Genomic DNA, 11468 nt, shown 5'->3' on the forward strand with positions numbered 1-11468 from the left:
CAGTTCAGTGGAGGAGAGGGGAGGAACAGAGTAGAAAACCCTGCTCTTTGGTCTTAGGGAGTAGGTTCTTTACTCTCCATCTGTCAGATGTGAAGGCCCTTCTACCTCTGCCAGTCCATTCTACTTCCTTCATTCTCCACATCATTAATGTAAATCCCCAGTCCAAAGAGAGGCAGAGCCCTTTCTCTTCTGCCTCCAAGTGCTTAGTTAGAACCTGACTCTGCCCTCTTGCCTCTGGGGCCCTCCACTGCCTGAGAAGTGGGAGAGAGACAGTTTTCCTGCCCTGTGGTGATGTGAAGGCAATGCTGGTGTCCTGGCACACTGCAAAAGGCCTCCTGATTGGGAAGTGTTCCCTTCTTTCCTACTGATATGTAAGACCAGATTCATATCTCTCTCTCTCTCTCTCTCTCTCTCTCTCTCTCTCTCTCTCTCTCTCTCTCTCTCTCTCTCTCTCTCTCTCTCTCTCTCTCTCTCTCTCTCTCTCTCTCTCTCTTTCTGTCTCTGTCTCTCCCTACCTACCTACCTACCTTTCTGGTATCTCTTTGCCTTGGGCTGAACACAAGGCCTGAGCACTGTCTTTAGCAATCTGCTACTTGAGTCACAGCACCAAATCTGGCTTTTGCTGTGTAAGTTCTACTGAAGAATCAAACCCAGGGCTTCTTGCATGCTAGGCAAACACTCTCTCACTAATCCATATTCCCAGCACCCTCATCTTTTCTTTAATGGTTGGTTTTACATAAGTAGGCTCCCATTTTTCATCCCTAACTTTATTTTTCTGAATACCTGTTAAAATTATGAACCCTGACTTCTCTTCCCCTGGCTGATTTGTGACTGTTCCTACATTGGCCTCGTAATGAAATATAAATAAAGGCTGATGAGAGCTTAAGTGTGCATCATGTAAGAATGCAGGAGTGGAAACCTGGAAAAGAAAAGCGATGGGCCTGAAATGAAGAGAATGATGCAGTAGTGCAATGAGCATATCTGAAAAATAAATCAGTAAGTAAAAGAAGCATTGCATATGGTCTGTTCTCACTCAGTTAGGTAATACACACATAAGTCGGTAAGGCACTGATACATAACTTGGCCTTTTCTTTTTGAATTTTTGTTGTGGTCATCCCAGAGCTTAAACTCTGGGCCCTATGCCTTCCTTTGTTGTTTTACTCAAGGCTGAGGCTTTACCACTGCCACAGCTCCACTTCCAGCCTTCTGGTGGATAATTGGACATAAGCGCCTCCCAGGCTTTCCTGCTTGGTCAGGCATGTATCTCCTGCTCAGCTTTCTCTCAAAGATAGAGCTCTACCCTCTGGGTCACTGCTCCTCTTCTGGTTTTCCGGTGGTTTATTGGAGATAAGAAGCTCACAGACTTTCCTGCTCATGCTGGATTTGAACAGCGATTTCCTGAGGAGGATTTAAGAGGGTTTCCTTAGGGATTCACCGAGGCACCGCTTCACACAAACTTTTAGTCTAAATCTCGAGAGGTACTAGAGAAAAACAGAAACAGGAAGATGCTTCTCATGTGTTCTAAATACTTAATGTTGTAGACACAAAACAGTCATACTTATTAGGTCATTATGTAGACAAAAGGAGCAATGCAGACAGTATGAGGATCGCTGCAGCTTTCAGTCCTCTCGTCCTGAGACAGTAAATTCACTGCAGCTCAACGCTAAGTGACAGAACTGGCATGTCCTATAGACATTTACTTCCAAATCCTAGGACACTCATTTCTCACTTTTGTCTTTAAACCTGTGACCAGAGGGGAAGATGAGGAGAGAAAATCATTCTCAGAGAAAGCAGCTGTAAAGAACATTGGCTAGTTTACTTATAACTTAAAACCATTGGAATAACCCTGTTAAGAAGTCAGTGGTCCAGAGTGAAAAATGAAGAAGAAAGGCAGGTGCCAGTGGCTGCTGACTGTATTCCCAGCTCCTTAGGAGGCTAAGTTGTACAGAATCTTAGTTTGAATCCAGCCAGTGTAGGAAAGTTCATGATACTCTATTATCTATGAGATCAGAGAAAAACGCAGAACTGGGGCTGTGACTCAATTTTAGTGGGCTACATCTGAGCAAAAGGAGCTCAGAGACAATGGCTAGGGTTAACGTCCAACCCCAGGACCTGCCCCCACCCCCCAAAAAAAAGACCATGTAGGTCCATGTCTTTGTGTATGGATGGATGCATTCATATAGGTTAATCTCTAGAGTAGCTATGATGAATGGCAATGAACTAGGAAATTTGTTTTCAATACAATGATTTCATAGTACAGAGAGGGCTTTCAAGACATTGCATGTTCTGGGGCTCCCCTCACTGTGCCCAGTGTAGCCTGAGGTTTTCTCTGCATCCCAGGCCTTTTGGAAGAAGTCTCTCTCATTGTCTGGACAGGCAGACTAAAGGCCTCACTCACTGTACAGACAGCTGTGTAACAAGCAACCCCATCTGGGTCAATTAGTGAGGATGAATTTGGGCAGGTTCTGAAGGTCAGTAGAAAAAGGCCTCTTTGTACCCCAAGATATCTCTTTCCCCAGTGCTCTATTTGACAGCAAAACTTCATTTGTGCCACCTCCCTTGGCAGGCCAAGTTCCCTGCACTTATCATGACTTTGTGAAACTATATTCCGATGTTCAGATACAGTGCTAATATAATTCAGGAGTCCTTGTGGCAGACAACTAGGGCACTGAACCTAATGAAATGTTTCATTGCTGGCGATGATGGGCCTATGATGCCTCTCCTAGGTTTCTGGAAGCTTGGGAAATCCAAGCACATGTCTGATATCACAAGGCTTCCTGTCTAGGCCTGGTGGAGCTCATCAGGGTTTGAATGATTTGACCTCTCCTAGTTGGACCCTGGGTGGGTAGGTTTTGGGGTTGAACACAGGGCCTGGGGGCTGAACATGAGCTCAGTGCAGAAGCCCAGTGCTCTACTATTTGATGTCATAGCTTCACTTCTGGTGTGTGTGTGTGTGTGTGTGTGTGTGTGTGTGTGTGTGTGTGTGTGTGTGTGTGTGTGTGTGTATGCATACACTAGTCTTGGAGATTGAACTCAGGACCTGAGCAGTGTACTAATTTCTCTTGTACAAGGATCTCTCTCACCCACTTGAGCCACAAAGCCACTTCAGGCTTTTTTCTATTGATGTGGCACTAAGAAATCAAGCCCAGGTCTTCATACATTCAAAGCACACTACCCCTTGGGCACATTCCCAGCCCTCTACTTCAGGTTTGTTAGTTTGTTTCTGTTTTTTTTCTTGTTGTTGTTGTTGTCCGCTGTAGCAGTTAAATTCTGGACCTTGGTGCTGTCCCTGAGCTCTTCAGCTCTAGTCTTGTGCTCTACAACTTTAGCCACAGCACCACTTCTGGTTCTTGGTGGTTCATTGGAGTTAAGTGTCTCAAGGACTTTCCTGCCCAGACTTGCTTTGAACCATGATCCTCAGATCTCATCCTCCTGAGTAGCTAGGATGACAGTCATGAGACACAAGCACCAAGCTTCCACTTCACGTTTCTTAGTGGACAATTGCAGATAATAGTCTCATGGGACCTCTTGTGTCTGGGATATTTTGGAACCCAGATCCTCAGGTCTCAGCTTCCTGAAAAGGCAGCATGACAGACCTCAGCTATAGACCCCTAGACTGTGGCACTCTGCTGGAAGGGGATCCTTGTCTCCACGTGGTGGAGGGCTATCCATAAACCCAGAGGTAAGTGTCAGTGCCTAGGCCCCGAGTTCAAGGTTCATAACTGAGAAAAAAACAGAACAAAATTTTCTGCATGAGAGAACTCACTAGTCTTCAGTAATACACATTTTTGTCCCTGCCATGGGGACACATATGAGCCTCAATATTCTTTTTTATTAAATCAAACTTCTTTTCTTTATTGTGAAAATACCATACAGAGGCGTTACATTTACATCGGCAAAGTATTGAGTACATTTCTTGTCAATCATTGTTGCCTCCTCCTTTGTTTCCTCTTCCCATCCTTTCTCCTTCCTCCCCCCCACCAAAGTTGTAAAGTTCGTTTTTAGACATAATGAATTGTACATCTCATTGTGGCAATGGGTCCTCCTGTATCCTTATTTAAAAGATTTGCTTTATCCCTTCCCTTCCACAAATTATACCAACATCAAAAACAGTGAAAACAGGGGTTATACTGTGGAGGAGGAAACTACAAATCAACAAATAAATCATCTTATAAATATGTTAGAAACAATTCCATTAAAAAAAAAAACATGTGAATCCTTATGGTGGGGTTCATTTTACCTAACACCAACGTATCTGACATTTTCTGCTTGTCTCAGGCATATACTAGTTATTGCAAATAAGGGAAACCATGGGACCTATGTTTCTCTGGGCTTGTCTTACTTCACTTAATATAATTTTTTCGAAATCTTTCCATTTCCTAACAAATGGGCAATGTCATTTTTTTCTTATGGAGGCATAGAATTCCATTATATATATATATATCACATTTTTCACATTTTTTTGGTATATGACCTTTATTGAGCTTATCCACTGCAGTGGAAATAATGTCTGTACAAAACCAAATGTTGTTACTATAACTTCTGCATCACAATTAAAATCCAAACAGTTTTTTAAAAAGTTAATCAAAACCCACTATTTCAGAGTCAATAGCTTCTTTGAAGCCACAGTAACACTTAAATATGATTAAGACTCGAATGCAGAAATTTGGTTGGTTGGAAAGATAATTAAACTTTCAACCTGCTCAAATAGAATTACAAAGAGGCAGAATTGTGTTTTTTCACAGAGATACAGTCCACTGGATTCACCAACACTGGACAGCTGTTAAGAGTATTTAGAGTCCTGAGATAACAAGGAAACCAGGCATCCTTTAGAGAGTCTTCTGTTGTCCTTTCTTCCCAATAAGAGACTTGTGGATGTGGGGGATGACACCACTACTAGCAATGGTAGCCTTGATGAGAGAGTCCAATTCTTCATCTCCATGAATAACAAGTTGCAAGTGACAAGAGGTAATAAGCTTTACCTTTAAATCTTTTGATGCATTTCCTACCAACTCAAGTTCCTCCGCAGTGAGGTACTCCAGGATGGCTGTGCTGTACATAGCGACGGTCGCTCCCACACTTACGTGGCTGGTTGTCCTAGAATTCAGATGTCGATGAATACGGCCAACTGGGAACTGCAAGCCGGCTCTCTGCGAGCAGGAAACCACCTTTGTCTTGGTCTTTCTGGAGTCCTTCCCAGCCTTACCACCAGCCATCTCGAATTCTGCTGAAGCTCACGCAAGCAAGGCAGCGAAAAGGCTATTCGGAGGCATGGCGAGGCCTCGGACACCTACTCCGTCGTCGCACAGTGATTCAAACTCATTTTTCACATTTTTTGTCTGCAAAATCATCTCAGTTTTGGAGTTCTTACATGGACCAGTGCTGTGAAGGACACAGCACATGACACTCTTTGCATGACTCAGCACACAGCAACAAATGAAGGACTCGGCGCACTGCACCCTGTAAAGGACTCAGCACATAGCACCCTGTGCAAGACTCAGCACAGAACACCCTATGAAGGGCTCAGCACATAGCTCTATTCCACAAATTGTTGATAGAATTAGGATGGTTTCATCAGTATCACCATTCACAAACCACACAAGATCACATCTAATGGTTTAGAAGGGTGTTTTTTTGAGGGGTGTTACCCATGGGGCTTGAACTCAAAGCATGTGCATACTGTTCTAATAACATTTGCTCAGGGCTAGAGCTCTACCACTAGGAGCCACATATCGAAGAGTCTCACAGACTTCCTACCGAGGCTGGGTTTTAAAGCCCCCAAACAGCTAGGAAGATGGGGTTAAGCCAGCCAGCAGGGTCTGGTTCCGTGCAGCTGGGTTGCAGTGCTTTACATCTGGCTAAGTCAGGTTAGGTGGCAGCTGTCAGCACCAGACTCCTAGTTTGCTCTGTGATGATGTACTTGAAATCCTGTCCTTATTGCAGTTAGAACATTCTACCTTTTTTTTGGCAGCAGTCCTGGGCCTTGAGTAAGGAGTTAGAAATGTCCCTAAGCTTTGGTGCTCCAGGCTAGCACTCGATTGAAAAACAGCAGAACTTCTCGATTTTCTGTTTATGTGGCACTGAGGAATCCAACCCAATGCTTTGTGCTAACTAGGCAAGCACTCAACCACCGAGCCCCAGGAGTAAACGAAGTATAAATAGATAGAGCTTCCTTATACAAATATTATATACCAAAATGAGAGATGTCTGTATATTATTGAATTATAGATAATATTACTACCAATTATTAGGTATTCAATAATGTCTCCCTTTAATGACGTGTCCCAGTTGAACAATTAATAAAGCATTAATTAATAATTACTCAATATCCTGTTATTTTTTTCATATATGTACATACATACGTATAATTATATATTTTATAGAATGAGACAAATTAAATTATGCATCGTGCGTTACTACCAGTTATTAGGTATTTAATTATGTCTCCATGTAATTTTTATTCTGTTAATGCTCAATAAAATATTAATCTACTTAATCCAAGTCCTATAATTATTGCGTCTAATTTTATCCCAGAATGATTCACAACTAATGCAATCTGTTTTTCATTTATTGTGTTGACAATTATTTCACCTATGACATTTATTACCTTCATGACATCCTATTACATAGCATATAGATTTTCACACAATTTATACATTCTACCTGTCACCAAGAACTTTCAAAAAAAGGAAAATGTGTCACGCTCGGCTTCTCACTCCAAGATTACATTTTTGGCAGTGCTGGGATCTAAACTCAGGGCCTAGAAGGCTCAGTTCATGAATGGGTAACAGCCAGCACAGCAGCCGCTATCCAGTGCAGCTGCCAGGCAGTTTTGAGGCCCTGAGATCGAGCCCTGTATGTTGACTTCATATTGCGCTTAGTGTAGTTATTCATTTAATTTTTTGTTTTATGCATTTATTTACCATTTATTTTATTGACTGTTATTATACATACAATATTTACTTCATTTATTACATAGGATATAGATTTTCCTATGTATGAAACTTCAGACCTGACACACATGCCTTTCATAGAAAATGAAAGCATGTGTCACCATGGGCTCCTTACTCCACGATTCAATTTTTGTGAGTTCTGGCATTTGAACTCACAACCTACAAGGCCTAATTCATGAATGGGTGAGTGTCAACACGCCAGCCTGAGGCATGTAGAGCTGACAAGCAGTTCCTAGCACCTGACATTGAGCCCCAGGGGTTGACAAAATTAGAACAGATTGACATGCAGATGGTAGTACACAAATAAATATAGATCTTTAAAGAGTGCCAGAGATGTCTATATATTCTTCATTTATATAAATTATACTCCTAGCAATTCTTGGGTATTTATTATGCCTCCATGTAATTAATATTATTGTTTTCATCCTTAATGAAATATTGATTAAATCAACCACAGTTCTGCCTGAAACGATTGCGACCTTGTAATTAATAGTATTCTTTTAATGTGTCAAAAAAATTCATTAAAATCCATCGGCCTCCTAAATTCACTCTGTTTAATTTTTTTTGGGGGGGGTTCGGTCACGGGGCCTGAACTCTAGGCCTGAGCACTGTTCCTCAGCTCTTTAGCTCAAGGCTAGCACTCTACCACTTGAGCCACAGTGCCACTTCCGGCTTTTCTCTTTTTGCTTATGTGGTGCTGAGGAATCGAACCCAGGGCCTCATGCATGCAAGGCAAGCACTCTACCACGGAGCCCCCTTCCCAGCCCTACTCTGTTTAATTTTATAGTAGTATCATTCAGGAACAACTAATTCAACCTTGACATTCATAACCTTCCATCGGTATTCCTATGAATAGGAACCAGACTCTTAGGATCTCCTTCCTTTGGTAGAGGTCAGGACCGGGCTTCAAACACAGGGCCTATGTGGCCGTGTTGACCTATGGCTTCCGTGGTAGCCTGCCAGCCTTCAGCAACGCCAGGTTACAATCATTTTTCAGCCATGTCATTCAGACCCAGTATGATCACCTTGCAAAGAAAACAAATGTAAAACAGACAGCCATCTGCAAGTTGCCCGATTTGGTTTTGTTTTATTTTGTTTTTGTAAAAATAACATACAGAGGGGTTACAATTCCATGGGCAAGATAACGAGTATATTTCTTATCAAGCATTGTTGCCTCCTTCTTTGTTTCCCTTCCCATACCCCCCCTGCCCAATCCTCCCCCCCACCAAAGTTGTAAAGTTCGTTTTTCAACATAATGACTTGTACATCTCATTGTTGCAATGGGTCCACCTGTTTCCCAATTTAAACGATTTTTTCCCTTCCCCTCCACAAATTATACCACCATCAAATACAGTGAAAGCACGGTTTATTCCGTGGTGGAGGGACATACAAAGCAACATAGAAAGCATCTTATAAATATGTTAGAAACAATTCAATGAAATAAAAATTATTTGAATACTTATCTTGGGGTTCATTCCCCTAACATCAACTTATCTGACCTTTTCTGCTTGACTCAGACATATACTAGTTATTGCAAATAAGGAAACCTTATCTGTGTCATTTTATTTATTTTTATTCCTGTCTTTGGGGCCCAGGAATCCAGATTCGGCTTTGGGTCCAGTGGCTTCAACCCAGCCTGGAGTGATTGAAGCTGAGGCAGAGTTGCCATGATCTGAGTTCAAGCCCTGTGCTTCATGAAATAAAAATACATATATACATATATACATACATACATATATTAAAATATTTTAAAAAATATGAGGCTGCCTGGCTTGGAATTCACACCATTTTTCCTGCCGGGTCTGAGGTTTGAACTCAGAGTCTGGGTAAACCTGCAGCATTGTGGGGGAAGGGAAAACGCACTGTGCTGGAAGACAAGAAAGTCAGGCCTGTTCCCAGGGTCTGAATTCAAATCCTAGCACTTGAAAAAAATAATATTCGTATACATTTTAAATACATGATTTATATTTACATACACAGGTTTACTGCATATTTCACTTCATGTAGTTACTGATTTTATTTTGTTTTACTTATTTGTTATGTATTTTAGTGAGTATGATTACACTTATAATAATATTTTTTACATTCTATTACATAGGACATAGATTTGCCTATGTATTATCTAGCATTCCTGAGACCCAGGACTTTCACCGATAAGGAAAACAAGTGGGACAATTAGCTTCTTCCACCAGGATTAAGTTTTTGGCAGTTCTGTGATTTGAACTTTGGGCCTACAAGACCCACTTCATGAACGGGTCAATGTTAAAACACCAGTCTGATGTAACAGAAGTTGTCGGGCAAATTTGAGGACTTGAGGTCAAGCCCTAGGAGTGACCAATATATAAACAGATACATTTGTAGATTGCAGTGTGTGTGTGTGTATTTACATATTCATATGCATCTCTAAATCAATGTATAACGAGAGAGACAGATAGACATTTATGTAGATTCTAGTGCATAACTACATATATAGTGATATCTATATCTTATTTTTATATATTCTCTGACTACCAATTATTTGGTCTAAAATTATGCCTCCATTAATTAATCATGTTAGAAGACTTAATAAAGTATTAATTCAATTAATCAATGACCTATGTTTATTGTGTACAATTTTATACTAGATTGACTAGCTAATTAGTAATTCTATTCGTACATGCCAAACATTCTAATATTTTCCTATAGATAGGAATGAATTTCCTAGGATCTTCAATCATGTGTCGGTGGCAGTCCCAGGATGGAACTCATGGCCTAGATGTCTGGGTTGGGCTCAGGCTTCACTGACAGCCCCCAACCTTCGGGCAAGCAAAGTCATGTACAATTTTCAAGCTGAGTCATTGAGACACAGGATGGTCACAGTGCAAAGGAAACAAAGGTAAAATGCTTGTGTAAAACTTCCTGGTTTTTTCCTCCTCCATTTTTGTTGGTTTGATGATTTTTTGACAATGGTGGAAGTTGAACTCGGGTTCTAGGATCCCTAGATCATCTGTTGGTCTAAATTCTGTACCCCAGCCTAGATTAATCATGGTTTAAGATACAATAAAGTGATTCTTTCAGCAAAAGGAGCTTAGGGACAATGTCTAGGCTCACAGTTGAAGCTTCAGACCTGCCACAAAGAAAAACAGCCATTAAGTCCATGTGTCTGTGTATATGCACGTATTTCTATCAGTGAACATCCAGAGTCGCTATGAAGAAAGAACCCAGGTAGGAAATTTGCTTTGAATAGAATGATTTCATAGCACAGAGTGCTTTCAAGCATGTTCCAGGGCTCCCTTCATTCTTTCCAATGTAGCCTGAGGTTTTCTGAGCACCCCAGGCTGCTGGAGGAAGTCTGCCTCATTGTTGGAACAGGCAGAAAAAGAAGTCTCACTCCTGTACCGCTGTGTAACAAACAATGCATGCGGCGCAATTAGTGAAGATGAGTGTGGGCAGACTCTGAAGGCTAGGAGAAAAAGGACTCTGTACCCCAAGCTCTCTCTCTCCCAGTGCTCTGTTTTGACAGGAAGCCTTCATTTGTGCCATCTCCCGTGGCAGGCCAAGTTCCCTGCACTCATCCTGTCTTCGTTAGACTATGTTCAAGTGTTGAAACAAACTGCTACAATTAATTCAAGGGTACTTCTGGCAGACAACTAGGGAGCTGAACCTAATGAAATGATTCCTAATTGACAAAGGTGCCTCCCTAGTTTCTGGGAGCTTGTTAAATCTAAGCACTTGTGCAAAATCACAATGCTTCCTCTCATCTAAGGCTAGTGAAGCTCATCAGGTATTGAAACCTTTGCCCTCTCTGCGTTGGGCCCTGAGTGGGTAGATTTCAGGTTGAACACAGGGCCAGGGTCCCGACCATGAGCTCAGAGGAGAAGCTCTTTGTTTTACCATTTGGTGTCACAGTTTCATTTCTGATATCTTTGTGTGTGTGTGTGTGTGTGTGTGTGTGTGTGTGTGTGTGTGTGTGTGTGTGTGTGTGTGTGTGTGTGTGTGTGTGTGTAAGTATGTGTGTGCTTGTGCATACACCAGTCCTGGAGCTTGAACTCAGGACCTGAGCACTGTACCAGAGTTTCTCCTGTACAAGGACAGCACACAACCACTTGAGCCACAGAGTAACTTCATGCTTTTTTGTAAGGATGTGGTACTGAGGATTTAAACACAGGGTTTCATACATGCAAAGCACTCTACCCTTAAGACACATTCCCAGCACTCCACTTCAGGTTTCTTTCTTTTGATGTAAGATGGAGGAGTTGAAGTCTGGGCCTGGGTGCTGTCTCTGAGCTCTTCAGCTCAAGTCTAGCTCTCTACCACTTGAGCTACAGCACCTCTTCAGGTTTTCTGGTGTTTCATTGGAGATAACCATCTGAAGAAATCTCCTGCCCAGGCTGGTTTTGTACTGTGATCCTCAATTCTCAGGCTCTGAGTAGCTAGGATGAGAACTGTGAGTGCTCAGCTTCCACTTTAAGTTTCTAAGTGGTGAATAGGACATAATAGGCTCATGGGACCTTTTTATACTGGGATAGTTTGGAA

The 11468-nt window shown here is 41.8% G+C and overlaps 1 pseudogene; it reads right to left on the bottom strand.

Moving 5' to 3' along the window:
* Window positions 1–4829: 4829 nt before the first annotated feature.
* LOC138819948 (histone H2A.Z pseudogene) lies at window positions 4830–5233 on the bottom strand (annotated as a pseudogene).
* Window positions 5234–11468: the final 6235 nt, after the last annotated feature.

The sequence above is a fragment of the Dipodomys merriami genome, unplaced genomic scaffold, assembly GCF_024711535.1.
Source record: "Dipodomys merriami isolate MVZ:Mamm:240054 unplaced genomic scaffold, mDipMer1.0.p SCAF_832, whole genome shotgun sequence".
In the NCBI taxonomy this organism is placed as follows: domain Eukaryota; kingdom Metazoa; phylum Chordata; class Mammalia; order Rodentia; family Heteromyidae; genus Dipodomys; species Dipodomys merriami.